The sequence below is a fragment of the Ambystoma mexicanum genome, chromosome 1q (assembly GCF_040938575.1).
Source record: "Ambystoma mexicanum isolate Mex_15411 chromosome 1q, UKY_AmexF1_1, whole genome shotgun sequence".
Taxonomy (NCBI): Eukaryota; Metazoa; Chordata; class Amphibia; order Caudata; family Ambystomatidae; genus Ambystoma; species Ambystoma mexicanum.
In genome coordinates this window covers 1,275,842,938-1,275,870,152 of record NC_090922.1, presented here as the reverse complement: position 1 = coordinate 1,275,870,152, position 27,215 = coordinate 1,275,842,938, and the positions used below count along the sequence as shown (strand labels likewise).

Below are 27,215 nucleotides of genomic sequence, written 5' to 3'. Positions count from 1 at the left end.
ATATGTAGGGTATTTTGTGGAGATTTGGGGCCTGACGGTATTTTATTACCGCCGAAAAATAACTTAGCAATAATCACTCTTTGTATTCAGATTTGGCCATGTGCAACAATAATACAATGGACATGCATTATTTCAGCACCCAGACCTGCTTATTTGGTATACGTGGTTGGTGGTATTTTGGTGAGCATAATTCCATTGTTTTATTTGTGGCCCCAATGTCCAGAATCCCTTATCTTCGCTTAGATTTTTCGTGTGATCACTAGAGAGACCTCAGACCTGCATTCTAGAGATACCACATTTTCCAGTGATAGTGTTGGTGCGCCACCATGGGCAAACTCACTGACTTATTTACGACAGAGAGCTATATGTGGTAGTCTTGTGGTAATTTCCACTACCTTATATACGGTAGGGAGCTATGTTCAGAGAGTCTCTCTTCCTGTTGGCTCATGTACCTCCAACAAGTTATACTACAGTCACTCACAATTATTCATACTGATTCTGACATACACACATCTGTCTTAAAATGACCATTGCACTGTTTAAAAATCTCCCCACATCATTGGCATTGTAATGGTAAATAGAAAATAAACCACCCGTCTGTTTTCAAATATTTTCTGTATTATAAAAGTTGCATTTAGACATGATCTCATTCTTTACAGAAATAAATAAAATGGTACAGTAAAAGCATTTTCTATGACACACTGCAATTATAGTGGCGGAGAACAGAACTTAAATTGCAACATTAGCACTTGATTAAGACACGCACGGGACTTTCATTTTTCTACACTGACTGCATATTTCCGTGCACACACACAGCTCCCCCAGTTAGGTAATTACCTTATCTGTTCAGAGGCTTCTCTCTGTGAATGTGGCTCTCTTGGATTAACTCCAGCAAAAAGGAACGCTTGCCTTCTCAAGCCGGGGTCATTGCCTGGAATTCTCAGCTTTTTCAGATAGGAATGCCTCAGCCAGTGGAAAGGTTTTTCTTTCAGCTCTCCCCAATGTCGACTGCAGCAGGACACCGGAATTTGCATTCAGTCAGGACCCCACAGCCAGGTCTTCTCCCCAGTAGTGCAGAAAGATGTCTGCCTGTCTTTTTCCCTGATACTGCCCACTAAAACTTTCCTCTCAGCCCTCTTTATGACGTGTCCCAATGAAATCCATCATCTCTCATCCTCCTACTCTTCAACAATAGCTTCGCTTATACATTTGCAATTGTTGCAAATCTGACTTCCTCCTTCCTGCAGTTACTGTGCACAACAACACGGAGAATCAGGCAGAGAAGAGAAGAGAAAAATCTGCACACTTATTTAAATGGTTTTCAGAGTATGCCTAATTCTGCAGTAGAGAACACATTTTATTAGTGGGTTATATTAAAATAAGGTTTTATTAGTCAGGTTAATGGTTAATAGGTTAGCTGTTAATTTTCAAATGTGTCTCTAGCAATATAGGCATTTCAGGTGAAAAATAGTGTGCATTTTTAAATGAACACGTGTGCTTTTAACTGTAAAAATAGATTTGCATCTTATATGTTAAAATCGTTTTTTACTGAATAGTCTGTCTTTCCTTGTTAATCTGCTAACCCATATAGCAATGCACCGCACCCTTGTGGTGGTGGTGCTGCAAAAAAAATTGTGCTACTTGTGCAGTATTGCTGTACTGTGTACTGTAACACGCCAAATATCCTTACACCATGCTCCACTGGAACCCACTGCCCATAGCAGTCAAATCCATCTCAACTTACTTGCTAAACAGGGAGCTCCCCCTCCTCTCTCCACCATCCTATCCCGCTAAATAACCACACCATTGCCTGCAATTAACCTTGTTAGTGAAATTCTTTATATTTTAATAGTGCTCTTTTTTAGTTTGAGGAGCTTGCCCACATAGGTTACCTTTGTAAGTCACTGCTTTTGTCCGTTATATGTAACTTTTTTACAACCACATAGACTGCCACACTGTTTGTTCATATCATTGTACTATTGTACAGACACCCTCCGTGGGATGTCATCTGTAAATGTGTTATTGTCAGTCATTTCTGTTTGAAATTTACATCCCTGTTCTTCACACAAATGCAAATTCCAATCTTAATGTTGCATAAAGGTTGTGTCTAATGGTACTATTGATTCTGGCTCCCTACACTGCTAATTGTGGCCTGGAAACATGTATGATGCAAGGAGGCGAGGTGACCAGGGAACCAGCGGTGTAAATGGACGTTCAGGTGTGGTGCAACGGGGGAGGAATGGGGAGTTTTGGGGCACGTTGTTGGGCAGTGTGGGAGTGACACAAGGCATGGAGTGACATGATTTCTATCAACCCTACCTCCAGAACCTTACCTCCAACCCCAGGGGAGTGTCCATGACCCCCAAGCAGGGGCTGTGGTAGGTGTAGGGGTAGGGAAAAGCATGAACCTTTCATTGTGCAACAGTGAAGAGAGCAGGCATCAACCCCTAAAGTAGGCAGCTGTTCTCAATTACCAACAGCGGAGAGGTTTACCAATGTCACATTATATTTACATTAATAGTCCACTGCTCACACCGTCCAGTAACCCTTGGTGTGTATTAAAATACATGTAACTTTTGCACACATCAATACACAATAGTTCAAATAGATGCCACACACTTAATATTCATGTTCAAAGTCATCTGATAACACTCAGTAAGGAACACTCAATGAATGTGTTCTGCACTCTAATTTAACATGGGAATCTTTTAGTCATGAGAAATATTTAATAAAGAAACAATGCTATCATTATTGTCACTATACACAACACACTAACAATGCAAATGCGATTAATGAAAAGGCTGAAATTGTAATTGCCTCTACCTCTGATCAAATCTAGGACTGATCAACCTTCTCCAAGAAACCATTGTCGCCTATTTAACCAACTACCTGCCTCACCAAACCATACTAGGCAACCTCAGAATGTAAGCTAAACAATATTCATGGAAACATCTGCATCACCACATTGTGATTGACAATCCAATTGAGGCACATGCCTCAATCAATACCTTCATACCTTTCTCAATGTGATATCAAATGAAGGGTAAAATGCCCCATAATACTCACTAACTGTAGAGGGTACAGTATTGAAGAGGGCTGGAAGAGACCGGATGCCTTGGAGTATCCACAATTCAAGGACAAATTGAAACATTGAAAATATGGAAAAATATATTTTCATCACAAAATATATCAAAAATAGCCTATTAAAAAAAAAATATCCATTGGGATTAATGATACCAGAAAACAGCCAATCTAGAACAGGTTGTCTGCTCTTTAGGTTTTGAGTTAATTTGCTTTGGGGTAAAAACAATCAGAATCCACAAGCAACTAAAAACAGTTGAATTCAAACAGAATTCATGTTCTGCTCAAAGGTCAATAAGCAGAGTCCTCTAGGGACTCGAAATGCTTCAAAACAGCCAGAAGCCAGATTAAAATGTTGTAAGAGCCATTAAACCTAAATTGTACACATTTTGACAAATATATCTCTACTCAGCCAGGGAGGTTCAGAGGAAGACAGCAATTGAAAAGTGTGTTTGTGTATTTGCATTTTTATATTTGTAGTTGGGGTTGTATATAGCACAAATGTAACAAAGTGTTGTACATGTTATTAAGGAAAAAATATGAGGTGAGGGGGGTTACAATAGGAGACAATGGATCTTGCAGAAAAGGGGGTGGGATGTGTTGCAGGAACACAAGGAGCCTAGAATGAAAAATAAGGTCTCAAGAGTGTTGACACAGTTTGATTTATACTGAGATATTGTTCGTGTAGGTGTGGGTGTTGTGAGAGAAGGCCTGTTAAAATGTTGTCCTCTGCACCAGTTTTTTTCTAGATCCTAACAATGTTGTGGCTACTGGAGGAGCACACCCCACCAAACTACAGATTGTGAAGCTTGGTAGGCAGATATGCAAGTAATATGGGAAAGCCCTAATGATTGAAGAAATGTATTTGTATTTCTTGTATCCCATTATGTGTCATGGCATGGTGTGTTGGGCAGCCCTAATCAATGTCGAATATCACCAGAGTCTGGACTATTTTTCTGAAGTCTTAAGGTGGAAGGACAATTTCTTTCTTCTAGAGGAGTGTTCGTTGCTACCAGGCAGTTTTGGCCTTTGTTGGTATGATTCCAGAAAGAGCGTGTACCATCTATAGTGAATCCAAGAGGCTCAGCAATCAGGGCAGGTAACAAGTAAAGCCTTCAAAATGCTTGTTGTTTAGCAACCACTGAATAGTATCCATCCTATATGGGTGGCCAGGTAAAATACAATTTGTCTTAATGGGGTTGACCTTAAGATATGTGCTGATCATCAGTTTTGGAGGGAGTTAAGCCCATTCCTAAGACATGAGATGCTGTAGGTACTGCTGACTTTAAGGTATACTTTGGAGTTAGATGATAGGGTCATTTAGATGTTTTCCTAATGGCTCCATGTATGGATTAAAGTATTGAGACTTGTGGAAATCTGCAGGTGACGGATGGCAGCCTGACCTTAAATTTACGATCTGGATTTATTGGGTCCATTCCAAGAGGTAAGATGTGAAACAATTGAGAACTGTGCCCATGGAGCTCATTCTGTTACCAAGTCGGCTGGCTATTGTGAAGTGGTTTACTGTGCCAAATGCAGTAATAGGGTTGAGGAGGACCAGGGAGGATGAGTCCCTTTTGTCCATGATTTGAAGATCTACATCTTTGATCAGTATGGTGGCTGTTTTACAGCTACATTGTGGGTTGATTTGTTGTTACTAAGCAGGCCATGTTGGTTAATCATACTATGGACATGGTTTGTATCTACTACTCAATGATTTTTTTAAATGGGAAGCTAGTAATCAGTCAGTAGATTGCAGGATCACCTGGGACCAATGTGGGTTTTTTGATGAGCAGTTGGATTAGTCCTGTTTTTAGGATGCTTGGGAAAATGCCTTCCACGATGCATTTACTATTTTGATGAGCAGCCCCTTTGATTTGCTTTAGGATGACAGTAGTGTGGACATCATCTTTGCATACAGTGAGTTTAAGTGACATGCAGGTGTCAGCAAGATCCTTGACTTGAGGGGTAGGAAGTTGGCCCAGATTTGAGTTATGTGCTGGGATCGAGAGCAGGGGGCAACTGAGTCAGTGCTTTTTATCTGTTATTGTTTGTTATCTATCTTGTTGTTAATAGTTTGAACTGTAGATTCAGGGATTACTGGGTAGCCAAGTGAAGTTTTACGCAGTTTGTCTGCACATTGAGGAGAGCTTTACTCCTGTTGGTGGCTGCAGGTATAGATTATGAGTGAAAACATGGGCATAGTTTTGATTATGAGACAGCTACACATAATGTGTGAGGTCTATAGGGTGAGGGTTCTTTGTTCCTCTGCAATTTATGCCAGCAGTATTCGAGTGACTGTATGGTGCATTTATTGTTGGTTAGTTTTCCATGTACCGGGGAAAGGGGGTGGAGGGTTTACCCATAATCCAACATTGTTTGAAGGGGGATGTTATGGTAGCAATTGTCAGAGAGACTAGTGCAGACAGCAATAGGGATAAGAAGAATGCTGCCATAAGGCTCTCCAAACACCTGCATACTGTATGAAACAAATAGGACTGTCATGACTATTAATTGGTAAAATATATGTGTGATCTGCCTAATGCTACATGATCTACAACACGGGAAATGGCTATACAAGTCATTACATTTGTTTAGGATTTCATATTTTCTAAATAACTGGTCACAGGTGAACATGATCATAGGTAGCTGGGCTCCTACACTTCCTCCACTGAGATGTCCCTGATTTGCTGGTCCCTGCAAGTGTTCCTTTGACCCAAATATGTCAAAATCTTCATGTGGGACACTGAATCTCCAATAGCTGTTCATGAGCATCAAACATTTGGGGTTTCAAGGCACAGATGTCTAGTAAATAAACTGCAAGGTTAACTTAAAGTTGAGGAAAACCTACAGGAAAGCAGAGCAGGTGTGGAGATACAGTGGGTTATGCTCAATAGGCGTGTTAGGCAAATTACCCTGCATTTTCTGTGTTTTGAATATCTTTCACATGTGATAGCCCTTTGAACTAGGCAGGACAATATCTCTTTTCGTTAAAGCCTCTGTTGCAGAGATGTGTGTGCAATCGGCAGGTTCCAGGTTAGAATCTCGGTATCAACACATCACTCTTTCATCATTGTTAATTGAACAGCTGACGTGGGTAATTGTTACATTTCATGCCATATCTGTACCTAAATAAACATGAATCATAACCTATCAGATATCAGACATCCTGCCTTTGGATCGTAATCTTCTATAGGTCAATAGAATATTCACCCCTGTGGTGCACAGCACTATTAAATGAAGACGTCCTGGTGGTCTTGCATCTCTGAAACGCCATGAAGGGCACAGACAGAGTCAGTCCCCTATTAAGCATCCATGATGCATACATTCATCCCCTGACATCACTTACAGGAGTATTATTTGGCCAGGTACCTGTGACAGACAGTGCAAATCAGCTGTACGGTGAATTGTAGTTTGGGAGGATGCATTTAATTATGTTTTTTCCGCTCAAAATGAAAGAAATACATGCCGCACCACCTACTAGCAGTCAACCAGAAGTGTCAGTAAAACACTTAATTACTTATAACTCCTAATGGCAAATGCTACCACCCTCTATTTGTTATGAACTGCAACCTAACAAGTGAAGTGCCTACACATGTGGGTAGTCTTTTTATCCTAAATTCTCGGCTGAATTTATCTTGAAGTCAGATTGATTTAGCCTAGTAATACATTTGAAATAAATGTGCTTGTTTTGAAATCAGCCAATTACATTTTCCACAATATGTGAGAACAGATTATGATCCTAAACTTTTCTAAAACGTGTGATCATATTAGAACATCAGTTCTTGTTGTCTGCAACCATCCACAAGGTTTCCATGTTCCTAGTCCAACCTAGCAGCGTATTGTCAAATCCTGATGCTTTTGAGCTGCCTGTTATCGGTTTGGGGTTGATAAACTGAAGACCAGGGAGAAGAGTAATAGCAACATCTGTTATTTCAGTGCTTATTTAGATGAAATAGCCCCCTGGTAAACAACTAGCCATTGATGACCCTCATAAGCCTCCTTCCTATCCCTTACTGCCCCAATGCTTCATACCTCATCTGCCACTATCCTTTGGCAACTCTCTAAACTTGCTTTCTGGTTCCGATCATTGCTAAGCTTGACTTACATCCTTCAGTTATAAATTATGTCATGGCAGGTCACTGTGTTGGGGTAAAATAGTCATATGTGGAGGGATAGTGTATCTAAGGGGTGGGTAAGGGTAGACAATGGGGTGGCTAGGGAGTGGCAGGACTAATAAAAAACTAAATAAATAATGCCACAAAGTAAACAATGAAATCACTTAGCTCCAGGAATGTATACTTAGGGCCTCATCACGAGTTGGGCGCTCCCCCCGGCGGTATTAGCCTTACCGTCAAACTCACCGGCACTATTAGCGTCGGATCACAGGTTTGGTGGAACAGTAAGTCCCCATTCCCCATTGGGCCCATTCAGGGATTTTCCATTCCCCATTGGGCCCAATGGGGAATGTTCGGTGCTATTACCGCCGGCACTATTACTGCCGGCGGTAATAGCACCGAAAATCGTCAAAATCACAGCAGATTTGCCCCCAGCTCAGAGCTGGGGTTAAATCCGCCAACCCGTGATTTGACAGACCCTTAAATGTGGCGCTAATAGTGATGCCGCCAAACTCGTGATGAGGTCCTTAGTCTCCTTTAACATGCCGCAACTTCATACCCTCCCCTCATTCTCATTCCATTGGATATAGAATACAACTCAACACATTTTCCCCACTCGCTTCACTAAACCTTCACAGACTGACTCCCACTCCAGGAGTCTTAAGGTGAAATAGGACATACATTTCACTTGGGATGTTTTCTTGCATCTCGAAGGTCCTGCTGCTCTTCTAATCGGCACCATTGGAGCTGCAGATGTTCCCCAGTCTGCATCCTTCCTCGAATCCTAGTAACCCAGCGGTCCAAACAGGTATTCTGCAGGGAGTTAGCTTGTCTATACTCACATACATGAAGTGTACACAACCTATCCAATGGATAGAATCATATATAATGGATAGGGAATTTTATTTTCTATCAATGTCATTTCATAGAAATGGGTAACAAGCCATATTCCATGCAACCTCTCTTCCTACAGGCAACTGTGCAATCCCAAATGCAAGAGATCCAGGGTCATGGTGCATGTTATGTTATGTTTACAAAGACCAATTTAAATGTATACCTGTGGGACAAAGACTAACTAGAGATGCTCATTGGGTGCACAGCTGTTTCTCTCTCTCTTTTAAAAGAACCAAACTTAGCAAAGAATGCCTTGCTCCCTTATGATCAGGTGCACTGATTGTAAAAGCCCTTTAAAAAGTGTATCAGTGATTTAATGGACTGTAAAAGTTGGACGGAAATGATCACTTTACACACAAGTTTCTTTGGGGAAACCTTTTTGCAGCAAAACGACTAAAAACATAATATGAAGGACCTGTTTTTATATATTCCCAAATGGAATTCCCAAGGCCATGAGTGGACGCATAGAAATCACAGAGCCTCATCTTTAAAGAGAGACACCTTCTTCTCATCTCTCTTCAGCAAAAAGCAGAAGTGTCCTTACCCTGTGACTGTGCAGACATTTTTCACAGGCAATAAGAAAACAGTATTTCCTTTGATCCGAATGAAGTAACTAATGCCAGAAACCTTATACTATCATATCCTCATCCTGACTCAGATCTATCCAGTCAGTGTATATGGTTCAATTTACAAACACTTTAAAGTTAGGACGAGTGCTGTGAAACATGATATTAGCACCCAGGCCATTGCGCGTTCTATACTTAGGGTTTAAGGCATGCAAACCTTGTATAACTCTTATTTGTCAAATGAAAAAAAAACCTGTCTATCATTATGTTCCCAAAATGCTCTTTGATTTTTTTTTTTTTGGCTTTCACCTTTCTCACTTTCTCATAGGATGATAAGCTTTTTATGAGAAAATAATGTATATGGTTATTCTAGGTTTGAATCTTGATAATGTGCTTTTGTTGACTAAAATATATACTGTGATCATTAAAAATAAAGATTAAAAAACTATAAAAGGCACCATTTAAAATATTATCATGACTAAGATATATGTGTTTTCCTCTTGTCATTCAGATGTCACCTAATTTGGCATTGGCAAAAGCGCACATGACAACAAAACTCTTGCCATATTAAAAGAGACAGAGACTTAGAATGAGACAGAGAAAGGAAAAGACAGAGAGAGAAAGAGGGAGCAAGAGAACTGGATCTGCCTCCGATACTCCAGGTACATGTATTTCTGTTAATTGCTAATGGACATGATTTAATCTATGATTTCATATTCAAGATAACCAGATGATGCTCTGCAAAGGTTGAACTTCTGAACAACTGGCACGTAACAACAAAATTAGATGTATACTAGGGATGATTTAAAGTGATAACAAATGAATTCATACATGATACATTTCCAGTAAATATATATGACGTGTTGCAGGTTTTAGATCCAAACATGAAATATATGTTTCTGGACATAGTTGACTTGAAAATGTTCAAGGCACTTCATGTAAAAGATGGTAATTCTTTGTTTTTTTGTTTATTAAATCTTTTCACAAAACAAACTATCAAAATAAACAGTATATATATATATATGTTTTTATTACTTGTATTTAATCAATATGATTTTTACAAGAAGGAAAAGGATGCTTCGACCTAACCGCTGAAGGCCTCTATTCTTTCCATAGCATGTTTTAAGATCTTTGCCTTAGCAATGGCCCATCTTGTCTTTTCACCCGAGATCAGGTGTGCCCACCAGATCTCCTCTTCACGCAGCCTACAGTCGGAGAACAGCAGGGTCAGGTATGTGAGTCTCACAGCTCTGGTTTCCGGACAAGACATCATCAAATGCCTTATTGTCTCCCGTTGCTGTTGATCTGCACATAGTCTGCATTCGTTTGATTTTGACATAGATCATATTTCCAAGATTTCATGCGTAGGCAGGAGATTCAGTCGAGCTCTCATAAAGATGCCTCTCAACATCTTATCTGGGATTTCTCTGATGTACGCTTGCACTTCCTTTAGGTTTTTTGCAGTTTGTTGAAGGTGACTTAACAATTTGTTATTTGCAGCTTTTTCTTGGGTGTTGATCCAATCCAATTCTTCAATTATTTGTTTTTACTCTCAGTGGATTGGAAATTAAATCTTATCTCAGTGCAGGCAATAAGTTCTAGTTGGAGTTTTTTTGTGGCCACCCAGGCATTTAACATTTGGCAGCGGCCTCCTTTAATCTCCTGAGCGATCAGCTGGCAGGCTGGCAGACTTTCTTTCATCAAGATTTTCCTGTACAACTGCATGCTGCTCGATTCTACTGTTGCTGATAGAGGGAGCAGGCCTAGTTTGCGTCTTATAACTGCAATAGAAGTGGACTTAGGTATGTTAAGAACTCATCTCCACAGTTATCCTTCCAGCTTTGGCCATATTGTGACTGGAATCTTGGGGATTGCATCTGTCCCATAGAGAACAGATGGAAACACCTTTGCTTTGTAGAATTGATTGCAAGAAGTAAAGAAAATCTGCCAAATTTTGTATCTATTGCTCTAGTTTGCGATGTAAGGTTTTGCATCTTATCCCATAGAGCTTGTTGATTTAGGCTTCAATTCTTGAACTGTCGATCATAACTCAAAAATATTTAAATTGGTAGACGGGTTCGATTTGTGTACCTTCCAGAGTCCAACTTAGTTTTTCGTTTTTTTTGAGGATTCTTCCAAGATCAGGATTTTTGTTTTTTTCTTGTGTATTTCTAAGTTGTTGTCTTCTATATAATTCGCAAGATTGTTCAGGTGCATTTGAAGTCCGATAGGAGTTTGATCCAAGAGGATCAAATCATCAGCGTTGGGCATTCGAGAAACACTGCAATCTCCTATTTTTGGTGGAAATGACCTTAATGTGGTTTCAGTTTCTTTGAAGTCCCCAAGGAAGGTGATGAACAAAGCTGGGGCCTATGGGCAGTGCTGCTTTACTCCCCTTTTAGAAAGTATTTCATCTGACAGAAGACCCTGTTGGCTGAGACGCACACGCATTTTTGTGTCAGTATGTAATGCAATCAAAGGACCCAGGATAGAAGGTGGCCACTTCCAGGCTTCCAGCTTGTTCCAGAGTTTCTCACGATCCACTTGATCAAACGCTTGGGTCAAATCGATGAACGCTAGGAAGACTAAGGGGGAGCCCCCTTCTCTGATCTTACTTTTAATTATGCTTAAGAGCCTAATATTCACCGATGTGCCCACGTTCTTCATAAAGCCGGTTTGAAATGGGTCTGCACATGGGGAAGCTCTTGCCCATGCCTGGAATCTTGTCAGATGCAGCGTTGCAAAGACCTTTCCAATGATGTCTAAAAGGGCGATTGGGTGGTAGTTATTCGGATATTCCCTCCTGCCCTTTTTGAAAATAGGTACCACCACTGCAGAAGTCCATGAAGACGGGATGGATTTCAAGTCTTTACATCGACTGAAGATCTTACTGATAAAAGTTGTCCACTCCTCCGGGTGAAGCTGTAGGTCTATGTTTGTTAGACCGTCGGGGCCTGGAGCTCTAGATGTTTTTAATTTACAAATAACTCTTTTAATGTCATCTTCATCAGTTACATCTTCCCATGTTGCGTATATTTTCTTCTCTGCTATGGGGATTGGTCCTCCTGGAAATTCGAAGAGTTTTGTAAAATGGTTCACCCATGTCTCTTCACCTACAGAGTTTGTTAACATCTCGTTGGTTCAGATGTCTGTTTTCTTTATTAGAGACCAGAATTCTCAAGATTTCTTACTGCTCACAATCTTTAACATTTCCTCGACGTCATGTTGATAGAGGCAGATCTGGTAGTTTTTGAGTCATGACTTAAATTTCTTGGTCTCCTCGTGAAGAGTGTTTCTGGTTTGGTACGAGTTATCCTTCAATACCATTCTTTTCATTTGTCTTAGTTGACGCCTTTTTTCAACTAGGGCCTTATTATAGATGTATTGTTTTGCTAAAATCTTTAAAATGAAGACTGTCCCACTTTATATACAGATAGCAGAGGCTGATAGTTTACTGTTGGCATAATTTCGCTATCTTCCCAGCTAGATGCTTGTCGCTTATACTTTTCTGTTACGTCTAATATGTTAGTCGCCGTGAGTCGCAGGCGAATCTGCTGGTTGTTGACTTCAATAATGTTCTTATATGCTGGTTTCTGTGGGCACCTTGTGGTCCATGTCATGGTCAACAGGTTATGGTCACTTTCTTCAGTTCTTTTAAACTTAAAGTCTGAGATTAAGGGTAGCAGTGCACGCAAGACGGATATATAGTCAAGTGTGCCAATAGAATTGTCTCTTTCCCACGTGGGTATCTGAGGCTTGTCGCCGTGCAGCAGTCCCACAGTGTGAAAGTTCTGAGAATTCATTAGATCTAACCACAACGCCCCACACAACTTTGTGAGCGACCCCGACTTTTCCGTTGTCCCACTAAGGCTTGGTTGGATGCATTTTGCATTTAGGTCGCCGCAAATTGTATATGTGTTACCTGGTAATCTACATATAATTCGTCAATTGTCTCTGCTACTGATGAACAGAAACTTCTGTTGGTGGTTTTTTGAGGGTTCCAATATAGAGTGATAATGGCCATCAGAGTAGTTACCATTTTCTTTGACTGCGGTTGAGGATAATCCCAGGTTCCTAGGTTTGCTAGCTAGCCGTAAGAAGCTGAAAGCTTTTTTATGATGTTGATCCATGAGCCCACTCGAACGGCGAGCAGAAGGTCTGAGGACGGGCGACCCAGTGGTCCTTTAGTTACAGGCAAGGCATGTTACATATAAGTACAATTTAAAGTCAATTTACATTTTAGTTACAGACAAGGTAAATTGCATATACGTACAGGGAATCAGGCAAAGGCACATTACATGTAAGTATAGTCTAAAGTCAATTTACATCTTAAATATAGGCAGAGCAGATTGCGTAAACGTTCAAGGATTCAGTGAATTTGCAGGGTTAGACAAAAATATAGAACTGGTTTACAATGAGGTCACGGCCTGCTGTTCAACTGTGACTGCATTTTGAGATAATTCATTCTGCAGTGTATTCCATCAACATGTTCTAAGTTGGGGTATGATGCTTTTGCACTGCACCAAACCACAACCATTATAGTCTCAAGTTGCCCAGACTCATCTGAAACGTGTATATTGTGTTTCCGTCTGTGGTATCCAGAACACATTCTGCAGGGGGAAAATGGAGCAAAGGAAAGCTAACACGGTAAGAACGAGAATCGGTGCAACAAAAAAATATGAAAGGGGGATGCGTGCCAGAGGAAATAGATAAACACTTTAGTCTCAAACTAATGCAGGATGAGTTATGCACAAGGGATCGAGAAGGAGGCCTAACTACCCAGCTTTGATTAAAAAAGGGCTTCAATGAAACAGAATTGCAGCAGGACCACACTACCAGTGTCTTTGGGGATGAAGGGGCACAATTTGTCAGAGTAACATTCCCTTTAGTATGTTGCCATGTTCATAACACTGGCTAGGTACCAACAAGAGAAAGAGTACCATATGTACCAGCATCATATGTTATTCATGTACAACAGGATCGCCATGCATTTAGTTTTGACTTCTGAGGGGATCCTGTTTGTTTAGCATCTTTCTATAGTGCTTCCAGTTGATAATTCCTAACACCTGATACTAGATGAACTGAAACGTCAGCTCCACCCAACTGACCATAAATATAAAACCGGGCTATGGCCCCATTTCTCATAGGTTAGGTCGTAACATAATGTAGAGTCTCCTGAAACTTTGCCACCTCCTTCCTGGCTGTGATCATCCCTCAAGGATCAGTCCTGGACTGGCTCCTCTCTACCTCCTCTCTGGGAAAACTCATGTTGTCCTTTATTTTCCACTACCACCTTCTTTGTACATGGCACTTACATCTTCCCATCCCCTTTCTGCACCCAAACATCTAGCAGTCCATCACAAAGTGCTGCTCTGCCATCTGCATAACTACTCCAAGAAGAACCACATCCCTTTCCCGGCTTCCAGGGCCAAGCTAATTCTCCCAAACACCATCTACTTTCCTCTGAACCCTTCACACATACACCCAGGTTTACAATCCTGTGTTCCTCTTTGATTGTAATCTCAGGCATAATTAGTGGTTGATGTGCCATCTCTTTGTTGCAATACATTTCCAGGCCAGTGTTGTGTCCCTATATTGTAATGCACATTTTTCCAGAGATGTTGCTGGAAGTAGCTTTGTACTGGAATCATTTCACTAAAATCATACGATCATAGACAAACAAAGCAAAGCCCTTGACAAAGCTCTTCATGACCTAAACTTCATCCAAAGAGTCAATGACCCTACACATACCAAAGGGGGAGTACTAGACTGCATAACATACCACAACTGTGACATTGACATCAGTTCAATCACGCCATGCCCTTGGACTGGCCACTTCCTCATACACATCTTTATCCCAACCAAACGTCTACCTAAACCCATGGCACCTTTACCACCAGCTGCCACCAGATCTGCCAGACTCCTCACTAAAGAAAGAATGCTCCCCCTCCTAGAGGCCGCTCCATCCCTGAAGCCTCCCTTCTCCACAGACCCAACTGCTCTGGTTGACACATACAAACTAGTCGTCAAAACAGCCATAGACACCATTACACATCTAACCAAAAAAAAAGCCAAACTGAGGAAACACTCCAACTCCTGGTTCACCCAAGAGTTATCAGACCTAAGATCCCTAAAATGTACACCAATCACCACATGGAAAGCATGCCTGTCCCAACCCACGCTAGAGGCCTACAAATCCCTTGCCTCCCACTACAAAAAAGAAATCACATGAGCCAAAGCTGCTTCATACAACTCCAGAATTACTAATCCTCATTCTGAGGTGAAGGAACTATTCCCCATCTACAAAGAGCTTGCACACCCACCCACCAATACCCAAGAAACAGTCAAAGATGAAACATGGTGTAACAGTATACAGACAGCCATGCTGAACAAAATAGACACACTCAAAGAGAAAATAAAAAAACACATCAATGCCTTGCCTAAAGCCAAGCCCCTCTCTAGCCTAGCACCCACTTTGGACAGTCAAGATTTTAAAGCCTTCTTCTTCAGACCAGTCACGGAATCTGAAGTTACAGCCATCATGGGACTCATTAAACCCTCCTCATGCAAGGGCGACATTTGCCCTGCAGCGCTCATCAAAGAGTGTAGAGAGCCACTAGCACCATTGATTACAGCCATCATTAATGCCTCTCTCTCCTCGGGCAAAGTCCGCCCTGCTCACAAAGATGCCTGGGTGTGCCCGCTACTCAAAAAAAAATTCACTCGACCCAGATATGCCCAACAACTACAGACCCATATCAACCATACCATTCCTGCTCAAGATACTGGAAAAAGCAGCATACCTTCAGATACAACAGTTTCTGGAAGAAAACAACATCTTGGGTAAGAGGAAATGGGCTTCATTATGAGTTTGGAGGTAGCAATGCTGTTTTTAGCATCATGGCTACCCCCAAACTCGGGTCCGGGTCCCGCAAAAGGGGATTTACCGGGCCATTCCGACCTTGCAGGGCCCAGTAATTCCCTTTTGCGGGACCCAGACCCGGTACGTCCCCATTCCCATTTGAGCCCCCATAGGGCTCAATGGGAATGGGGAGGATGGTAACAATGGGCCCGTTAATGACAGGCCCATTGTTAGCATCCTGTACTGCTAGCGGGTCCCGCTCTGCATGTCTGGTCTGGCAGGACCCGCTGCAGAACTCTTAATGTGGCGAACCTGAATGAACAGTGCTGGTCCCTTACCGGCACCGTTCATTCCATGGCCGCCACAGTTGTAATGGGGCCCAATCAAGCTTACGGCCACGGTATGGAACTGAGACCGCCCTACTCGATCTAAAAATGCAAATTGAATAAACCACAGACAAAGGCAAACCAGCGCTACTCTTGCTACTTGACCTGTATGCAGCGTTTGATCTCATAGATCACACGTCCTTCTGCAGACACCTCGAGAAGGCAGCTCACTTCTCACAGCAAGCTACCACATGGATCACCTCCTTCCTTGAAGGAAGACTAATGAGAGTATTTTCAGACCAAGCATGCGCCACCCCCACACCCATCCATTGCGTAGTCCCACAGGGATCCTGGACATCACCGATTTTTATGCTCCCTCTCTTTAACGACCTTGATGAACACGGCATAACCTACACCAATTATGCTGATGATACGCAAGTATGACTCCCACTCGCCGGCTCCTACGAACAGGACTCTGCCAAACTCAGTGAGATATATGCCATCATCTAGGCCCGGATGGCAGCCAATGGCCTTTGTCTCAATGGAGACAAGAATGAAATACTCATAGTAGGCACCAAACAAACACTCAACAAACTGGACAGCAAACACTCCTCTTTCATCATAGACAGCCCTCCCATCACCACAGCTGAAACAACCAAAACACTGGGAGTCCACATAGACTCCACCCTATCCATGTCAAGACAAGTTAGGGCCAGCTCTAACCACGAAAATCATACATGCTGTCAAACAGTACCTCTCACCACAAAACTGCCTGTCCAGAGCCACAGTTGGGGCTCAATTGGCCTACTGCAATGCCCTCTTCTTAGGCACTTCAGCCAAGAACTTAAAGAAACTCTAAACCATTTAAAACAACGCCCTCAGGGCAGCCCTCAGCATACCTAAAAGGGAACACATCTCCCAAGCCCGGAAAGATGCCCACTGGCTCCCGGTCAAAGAGCGCATCCTATTCAAATCCCTTTCCATTGCACATCCCAACCTTCAAAAGAGCTAAAGCTGGAGGTGCTAGTTTTGCAGTCCTTGCACCTAGAAACTGGAACGCACTACCACCTACTCTATGGAAAGAAACCTCACGCTCAGCCTTCCGCAAGATGTTGAAAACACAACTATTCCACTAACAACATACCCACACACCCCAGATAAAGAGTCACCTCTGCACCCATCTAGTGGGGTTAGGTATGCCTAGACCACAACCAAAATGTATGTCTACTCGGCTGTATGCCTATGTAAGTAGGTGTTCATGTCCTAATGTTGTTCTAAACTAATATACGTTACAGCACCACGATGCCCAAGGGCTGCTGTGCGCTTTACAAATGCAAATAAATACATCATAAATAAATAAATAAATATGATGTCACCTCTCTGATGATGCTTGGGGTCCAAAGTGCATAGACTCCCTGCTGTGTGTTCTTTCAGGGGCACTTTACTTTTCTCTATCTCAGTTCCTTAATACAACTTTCATAAATGAAGCACTTTTTACGGTTTTGTTGGCTGTTGCCTTTTTTCTAAATTGAAAATCTCCATTTCCATGGGGACCACGGAAGCTCCGGCACCGTTAGTAATGGTGCTGATGCTTCCATGTAACTCTGCCGGCGGGTGCCGTTCCGCCTGCCAGGTCTGACCGTGGGGGGTGGGACTGCACCTGCCTGCAGAGTCATACTGTGCCGGTCCCATAACAACAGTGCTGGTAGGCTTACCACTACCGTTGTTACTGGACCGGCACAGTCATACTGAGGCCCAATGTCCCACTGTCTAGATTCTGAGCTTTAAATATCACTGCAGTAAGAGGGGTAGAGGTTGGTGCGTATGGTGGAGAATTCGATGAACATCCTGGTGGTGAAAAGGCAGTAGCCATTAAAGTGTCTCGGCGTATGGCTGGAGTGTGGCGTATACATGTATACACTGAGAATGCCAGGCTATGCTCAGCAGCAGATTTAACCCAAAGGAAATGGACTGATGTGTCACAAACTGGATGATGCACTGAAACAAAAGAAGGACGAGAAAAAACTTCTCCTAAAGCATCTCCGAAAAAAATATGATTGTTATAATGTTTCAAAATTCTCCTCATCCTTGTTGGGAACGGATTATATTTTAAGAAGGAAGACAAACTAAGTACAATACCCCTCATTACAACCTTGGCGGAGGACCATGGTGCTATTAGCACCATGGTCCATGCCGCTAAGGTTACGATTCCGCCATGGTGGATGGCGGAATTACTGCCCCATTACAAGGTGAGTGGGGCGGTAATTCCCCATTTACCATTGGCCCCTTCCCCATTCCCATTTTTGCCCGATAGGGCATAATGGGAATGGGGAAGGCGATAATTACGGCACCGTAAATTACGGTTGCCGTAATTATCGCCAAGGTCCCTTAGCGGGTTGGTTTTTAACGCCTGCAAAAAGCAGGCGTTAAAGTCACCATCCCGCTAAGGGACCTTGTAATCAGGCGGTAAGTGTTTAACGGCGCCGACTCTCTTTACGGCGCCGTTAAACACTTACCGCCTGGCTTGTAATGAGGGCCAATGAATAACGAAAGAAACATCTCTTAATCACCAGGCATGTTTATTTTTTAGTTTTATTGAAACCGCTTTGTCTTTAATCGGTGTGCTTCTTTTAAAGGTGCAGATGCATGGCTGATATGTTTTGAAACAATCCTCTAACATGTTTGTTATGGTGTGGTTTGTTGATATACTGGGTCTTGCAACAGAATGACATTTGCCATGTGGATGTCCTCTTACGGATAGCTGGGTTCGTGAAATAAATGAATATTCATGCAAGCAACACTATTGAACACACACGCAAGGATGTGCCGTAGTTTCGCTTCCTGCTCGCATTTGGCAGTAAGACATTGCCAATTACCACCCTGTCCCAAAATAATGATTACTTTATCATTCACTTTGTGCTTTTGCTTATTCGTGTGATCATTCAACTTTGGCACATTTTATGTTTCATTGGTATAAGTAAGTTCACACATTTCTAGCTAATGGGCTGCCATTTAACGTTCTCCAAGCTCTGCCAGTCTTCATTCAGCCCATGCGTGGACGTTGTTAAATTAGCTCTCACAGTTTGATTCACAGAGACAGGAAATACAAAATTTTTCCCCAAGCACATGTTACAATTTAAAAGCCCTGGGCTGTTTGAGTTCATTTACTTTTCCAGTAGAGCATCTCTGGAAGAATAGAACAAACTCCCACCGAGCGTGGCTCCAGAAAGGAGGCAAAGCCTGACATTACCGCAGCCATTTTAAAGTGTTCATGTCTGCAGGCTTTCAAATCACCCTGGATGCCACTCTACTGCAACCTGTCCGCCTACCAAGGAGCTGGGTATCACACTGTAGTTGCTATATCATTCTGAAGGGCACCACATTAATTAATTTAATTAGTATAATTCCATATGGGAATTGAATAGTTTAAAACATCTTGACATTTCCTCTTAGACGAGGTAAAGCAACGTTTTCACCTCTACATGGCATACTGTGGGATTCTACTTAGAACGTTATCAGAAAAATGCTGATGCTCAGTACAGAGAATATCACACTTTCCCAGTAGAAAATTATTTTAAACTATCATGAGAGTCTAAAATTCAGCTGTAGGCATCACCAGTGCGTGACCTTATAAGTAATGAAACCATAAAAATCGGCAGAAGACATACAGCTAGAATGATACATTTATAGAAGGCGGCTCCCCCATATTGGCCAGAGGAATGGAGGAGATGGCAGGGAGAGGCCAGGCATAAGAGCATGAAGCTCAGCCGGCAAGTTGTCAAGTGTGTCAGCTGTGAGGCTGAGCAAAACACTGGCCCTCAGGGCCTCAGCAGGCAATTGGGACAGTGCGCCTGCAGGTACAGACCAGCCTTGCATAACCATTGTCACAGTAGTGACAGGAAACAATGATTACACGTCCACACATATGCACATGTAGGTCATTGTCAATGCAACTCAAAGCACTAAGGTACAGGCAGGTCTATAAGAGGCACTGGAGGTAATGGGCACATATATATAAGCTTCTGGTTTCTGCCACTTAAAATGGGAACCAAAGAGCTGAAGTGCACACAGGATAGGAAATGGACAGGTCTACTAAATGTGTATAATTGTAAAAAAATGTACAAATAAAAAAATTGAGTATGTGCATGTGTGGGTTATTGTGTTTCTGTGGTTCTGTTTCTGAGGGCACACTGTGGATAATCTGATGGATTCCCCCAGGGAATATGGTCTGGGACCCCTCTCATGTGGCCAGGGAAAGGCAGGCACTCTCTGATCCTGACCCTTAGGGTGGTGTACTGCGGGAGGATCACATAGGGAGGGGGGTTCAGATCAGGAAGACTGGGAGGAACCCTTTTTTAACTTTCCCTTTAACCACTCCATTCTGATGGCCTTTTGCCAAGTTAAAGAAGTCGAGAAACCGAACTTTCTTAAAATGAACTACATGCTTCAGAATCCCCTTAGGGGCTGTGATGCAGAAGAGGGCTGAGGAGGCATGCATTTGGAAAGGAAAGGCAAATAGTCCTAACAGTATTGGCCAGGGTCAGGCAAGTAACGTTAAGGACCTGGACCTGAAGTCAATTGCCCCACCTGAGAGGCATAAAAGGATGCAGCAAGAACAAGCAGTAGGAAGGAGCTGGACCAGGAGCTCAAAGGTTGGCACTAGTAGCAGGAGGAGAAGAGCACAAGGCTAGTAGTTCACAAGGAAGTGTAACCACTTAAAGGACGCGAGAGAAGAGCAGATTTCATCTGCAGGTTCTGAGTTGGCCCTGTGCTCACAAACCCTGTCTCGCTGTGGCTGTACTGGAAGAAACTTGAACAAATTAAAGGTTTCCCAAGGTGTGCCCAATAGTTGTGACTGCAGAGCTGAGGTTGTGCAGATACCTGAGGCCTGTGTGCAGAAGCAGACCGAGGGAAGGAAGAGAACAAGACACTCTGTGGTTGAGGTCAGATCAAGGATACCCGTGCTGTAGAGGGATGTGGGACCCAAGAGTGCCTGAAGAAGTAGTAGCAGGAAGAAAAGCCGGGAAGTGGAAGCCACCCGCAACGACAGTATTTTGGAGCCGGTGAGTGAGCTCCATACACCAGTTCACTAAAAACTCCTTGCCAGTAACTTTAACCCCCTCCATTTGACCTTGCTTAGTCGTAGAAGCGAATAAAAGTTTGTTGCCATGGGAAGGTCTTTATAACAAAGTAAATGTATCACTCACATGTTTCAGACAAATCAAAGTGCTTGCATGTAAAACAGACCTTTTTCTTCCATTGATACATTAAATAAGTGTACCAGAGTGGTTGCATGTCTCCAATTAAGAGGGAGAACGTTGTTTTTTTTTTTTTTGAACATTTATTTTCAGTTCATAACACAAAAAACATCACCATACAATACAGGAACATATTTACAAAAAATAAAAAATAAATACAAAGTCACTAAAAATCTAGATATCAAAGAAACCAAACCCACCCCACCCCTTGTTCACATCTCAGGACCTTATAAAATCAAGAGCAATATAGTTCCACAAATGTCCCCCATATCTTTGCAAACAGACCCATCTTGCCCTGTTTCTTATACAAACGTTCCTCCATAGCTGCCAAATCTCGCATTTCGCTTAGCCACATCTCTTTATTCAAGGCAGCAGCCGATTTCCAATTTCGAAGGATAATTTTTTTACCCATTGCCGCCCCTCTTAACAACCATTTCTTTTGGCATTGAGATAGATCATCCAAGTTGAAATTGTTCCCCAGAATTATTGTCTCAAAATTAAAATCAATCATCATATCCAGGACACCCTCACAAATTTCACCAACCTCGCACCAAAACCCTCGAACCTTCACACAATCCCACATCATATGTTCCATAGTACCATCCTCCTGAACACACGCCCAACATTCTGGACCGTCCTTCAAACCTCTCCTCCACATTTTTTCTGGGGTCCAATAGACCCTATTTAGGGAGAACATTGTTGGTAATCACTCGGATGGAAGCAGCTGACTTTCCCCGAATTGTTACAAGAACGTTGCATCAAAGAAAGGTTGCGTACGCATGATTGTGATTCCGATCAATGTTAAAGCAGCATTCTATGCGAATAAAAGGGAACACAAGTCTTTACAGTCCTTTGAAGTGGAATTCTTCATTAAAGAGTGGTCGCATGTCATTAATTCTGTTTCCCTTAAGAATCCGGAATCTTGTAACATCTAGAACATCTAGAACAAAGTCGTGGACCCCTTGCTCACTGTGCTCAGAGAGGCACAGCTCCACCTCCACCAACAAGACTGAAACACGTGTCTGGGGTTGCTGCTGGCACTCCTTTTCAAAGGAGGTTTGCCTGGCATTTCGGTGCTGGACTGCCTTTGTAGGCAGGACAATGACTCATATGCAAATGGATAAACCTCCTTTGTGAAAAGTACAGTAAGCAAAAAGCAATGGCTGCTGTCTCTCAAAGTGGTGAAAAAAAACACAGAACAGGTCATCATGCCATGTACTTTCTAGAGAGGGGCACCTGCTACGTTTTTTGTACGTTTTAATTGTAGAAGTTGCTGAAGTATCAAGAACAAACATTGCTCAAGCCAACAGTCAAAATCCTTTCTAATGTGAAACCAGCCCTATTAAGATTAAACCACCTATATTTTGAAGTTGTCAAGGTTGTTACATCTCCAGTGTTCTCTGATACAAGTGTGACAAGGTTATTGGAAGAATGTCTATAGCTTTGGGGTAACTGCTGGATTCAAGAAGGTGTACATAAAGCTGGGGAGGGGAGCTGGGTGCTTGCTAAAAGAACTAATCAACAATCTGTAGAACTGAGATTGTTGAAGCTGTGAGAAAGAAGCAGCCTAGAAGCCAAGGCAGATTCTAGTGTTAGCTGTAAGACAGACAGTAGAGGCAAAGAGGTGGCCCCTTTCTTATGGCATCGGAAGGAGTGCCTTGCCTTCCTGTGGTGATTGAAGAGCATCCGTAATAAATTCTTAAAGTATAAAGTTGCAGAAGAGCTAACAGAATTGTGATTGTCTATAACAATGTCAGAAAATATTATATTGAAGGTGGTTAAAGTAGGAGTACACTGTGAAGCAAAGGAGCCTGCTTTCAACGTACCATTAGCAAAAGGGAGTGGTCACCGGGAAAGCAACCCCCGTAGAAGAAGCATCCTGACAAGTTATATCAAAGAGGCTGCAGAGGACAGTTGTTGAAGCAGAAATAGTACTTTAGTTAGAATTGTGACAAGTTCATCCTGGAAAAGGTTATCCAGGATTACCATTGGTGATGTTTTCTTTGTGGAAATTGGAAAGGGAACTTTTCAACACAAAGAGAAATAACTGCTACCTGTGGATTTTTGTTTGGGTGATCTTCTGTTTTCTTTCTGAACTTTTAAGAACTGATGCAAGACTTTTCTTTTCAGAGACTGTCTTTGGACATTCCTGGAAAAGGGATCTGCTCAGGTCAGTGGAAGTTATCCAAGTCACTGCTTATTTTATAATCATTTATTTATGTTGTTTATGATTTATGTTGAATGTTATGAATGTTTGGAGGTGTAACTGTGTGAATGTGGTTCAACTAGTGCCGCCTTATCCCCCTTGACTTCGCACCTGCATTTGACATAATTGACCACAGTAGCCTTTCCCCCTCCTCAACAAAAGGATGGGATTCTCTGGCACTGTCCTGAATTGGTTATCCTCTTCTCAGGCAGACACCAGGCCGTCCATATGAACACATTGCATTCTGACCAATTCCCCGTCTCCTGCGGTCCCCCAAAGCTTCATTCACTCACTGTTCCTTTTTGACCTTTACATGTAGCCTCTGGGTACATGCCTTAAAGACCCTGATTTAGCCATCAATGAATCCACTTATGATACTCTGTTTTACATGAGAATAAAAAGTACACAGGATAGGATAAGTCATCTCTGAGATTACCTAGCCATGCTCCAGTCCTGGATGTCAGCTGCCTACCTTAAACAGGAGCAAGCCAAGAGCAAATTCGTGGGGGAGGGCCTGCAAATGATCCTTTTCTTCACGCATCCACTCTCTCTGAAAACATGCTCTTTTCAACAGCACTTGACCATGGACTAATCCCAATGGATGCTCAGAACGCAAGTCATATTACTGTGCTACAGTTAAAAGATGCAAGCCCAGATGCTGGCTACCAAAACCTTGTACAGTACTCCACAACTCTCAATCTAGGTCCACACTTTAAACAATACAATAAAAACACTTTAATAAATGTGACCAACACAATGGTGCAAATGGGGCAAACACCATGTCACCCACCACCCCCACTTCCCCAACACTTGAGCGTAAATACAAGACAAGTGAGTTCACTTTAATTAATGGTTTTAAGCCATTTTATCCACTCAGACTCTTTTCAAGAAGCCAGAACACAAGCCACACAGTACCACAAGTAGAATAGGGGCAGGTATCTTCTTAAACACAAGCAGAATAGAATTAGTTGCAACACTATAGGTAGTTGTGCCACATTGAGGGAGTTAGGTTGCAACATACACTGAGAAGATTACTGAGAAATTTAGGGTGCTGAATACACTGAGAGGATTACTAACAAATACATACATGAAGAAACAGTATTCCTGATGAACTATAATCCTACTATCAAGCAGAAGTTCCACCATTTTGCAGCAAAGGCCTCCTGTGAAAGTACACAATGTATTATTTCAGAGCTGCCATGCAGCATTGCTTAGATTTGGCCAACTTTACAAGAAGCCCTTTTTTGACTGAAAGTATGAGACAGTCAAGGTTACAGTGAAAGGGAGTACAAGATGGTTCTCAAGAGCGGCAAACAGATATTGTTCCCATAACACAAGAGCAGATATGTTGACATTATTTCTGGTCCAAATGATAATTTAATAAACATACAAAAGCTTTGATCGGCAGATGCATGGTGCCCCAAAAAGAAATATTGCCAAAGACACAAAGCTAAGTTGCATAACCAGTGCCCCATATGGCCAATTATTGCCACTACACCCTGTACCAAATACAGAAAAAGAGAAGTAAATATCCCCGCCAAGCAGAGCCCCACAAAGACTTTTATTCATCCCATGACCCAAATAAAAGATTATGCACCTGCGTTGCCAGTGAGTATAGAGACAAAATTTGCTAACTGGAACATTCAAGGTTGGAGAAACTGTCAGAGACAAATGGGGTCCGAGCGGCACGAGAGAGGAGATGGGAGTAACTTGTTGCTATTGGAAGCATGGGTTTGAGTTCTCTATTCCCTGTCAGTAAATCAAATAATAATTGAACTATCTAGGACAGTTACAACATTTGAGACGACCATAAGAGGTGCCAGACACAGGAAGTGCATTATCCTTATCATTGTCAGTAAGCCCTGTTCCTACCAACCGAATTGTGTGGTAGTGATGTGATTGTAATGATGACTATAGTTGGAGGGATGGACCTGGTTGGGGTTGTAGATAATGGATTAGCCAATGATAGACTCCCATGTATAGGGATCTACAGTGGTTTCGATTAGTGTAGCCAATTATTATGTTAGAAAATGTCACATGTATTATTTTGTGTAACTATGTGGCTTTGCACCTTATAATCCTCAGCCCCATGTGGGTTGGTTGAGTTTTCTGTATCTTGCTTGACTCCCAACTGACACGTTGCTTGTTAATAAAGTGAATAGAGCTGTTTTTTCTTGCACCTGGCGCACTTCCTTATTTGTGATAATGGACTGGTTTTGCCGACATTAATACATTACCGTGGGACATCTTGGAACATGGTACAAGCAGTTCTGGAGCCAAAGGGATGTGGCATTGGGTAGTTCAGGAGCAAAGGGATGTGAATTGGGCAAGTCTTAGGGGCAGGATAAGTGCCATGTAACAAAGAAAGAGAGAATGTGAAGTGGCACTGTCACTTGTGGTAGCAATAGGGTGTGACATGATGATTTTTTTGCAACATTTCAATGGCATGGTGCAAATCTGGGTAATAGTGATGTGGTATGGGCAGTTATAGGGGCAAAGGCATGTGGCATTGAGTAGTGCTTTGGGTTTATTGAGTACGTAATAGGGAAATGAGTAGCAGGAGGCACAACTAGATGATCAGAATTTTCAACAGTAGTGAACAGTAATTCATAGGTGGTTCAAAGAATCAGTAAAATAAAGTATTTCTGGTGCAAGAGGGTAAGTCCCGAGGCCACTCGAGACCCAAAATAGAACTGCACAAAACAGAAGGCGATTGTTACCAATCAGTGACCCTATAATGCACTCTATGTGGGACACTCTGTCCCAGTGTTATTCAAGATCTTGGGAGGTAGATAGCCTCCTTTAAAGGAGGAATCCACTCGAAGGACCACCGAGGTAAGTATTTCACAGTAGCAACTTAAACTCTTTCTTAACAAACGCTAACAATAACATGCATTTCCATGTGTAATGCTCTTATTCTTCTTACTAATAAAAGGTGACCAAGAAAACTGAGCGGACATATGTTTTACAATGGCAACATTAACACTGCTTTACACATTTATGAGAGTAATGTCTATGCAAGCATAATGATGTGTTTTTACTGTAGCAACCGTGCGACCATAAATGGTATCCCTGAACATGGCATAACATTTATAATATGGGATGAGGAGGTTTGAAAATGGCTTGTCAATGTGAAAGATGGCATGGTGATGTTGGAACTAACAGACTTTCACGTTGAGTTGAATTGTGGTTTTTAATTACTGGCATGGCGTATTATGGTAACCTTTGCAGCAAAATCACACATCTTCTGGTATTTCAGAAGATGTGTGATTTTGTTATCTATTGTTATCTATTGTTGGGTGTTCTGACCCACGTTTGGACTATTATGCTACAACATTTGGTGCTGTGGGCTTAGGAAATCCAAGATGGCCGAAAAAGCCCACATGTGCGCCAGAATCAATGAAAACCGCGCAGTTTGTGCGCACACCAAAATGGTCGCCTGACTTGCCACCCCCCGGTGCGGGTGTGCTGGGTCAGAAGAGCCATGAGTGAAATGGGGTGCCAAAGAGAAAAACAGCAGTGCCTGTTCGCTAGAAAGCACTTTAAAAATCACCCTTTGTTTCTCTGAAGGCAAGCTCAGAATGCCCATTTCAAACATTGCAGAATATCCAACAATCTCACTGAACACCAGCAGACATTTGACAGAATAAAGTCTTGTGGGCATACAAAATCTGGAAAGAGGATGAGCCTAAAATAATGTTCATAGCAAAACTGGCTTAAGGAACGGAATTCTGCCTGACATCTACCCCCACAGGAGTTAAAACCTGCTCAGCCACTTTTTACGCATGCTGTGGATTTCAGCAGTTTAAGTAAATTTGGACTGAAAGACACTAAAAATCTAAATGTTTAAAAGAAATGAGTGACCTACTTTTGAGTGTCACATAGGTTTCAATTGTTTAAATGT

The 27,215-nt window shown here is 42.2% G+C and overlaps 1 protein-coding gene across 17 annotated transcripts in view; it reads right to left on the bottom strand.

Annotated features, from left to right (window-relative positions):
* The window catches only part of DAB1 (DAB adaptor protein 1), a 4,845,894-nt gene that overhangs the window by 862,530 nt on the left and 3,956,149 nt on the right, over positions 1-27,215 (bottom strand). The gene's annotated exons all lie outside the window — the stretch shown is intronic.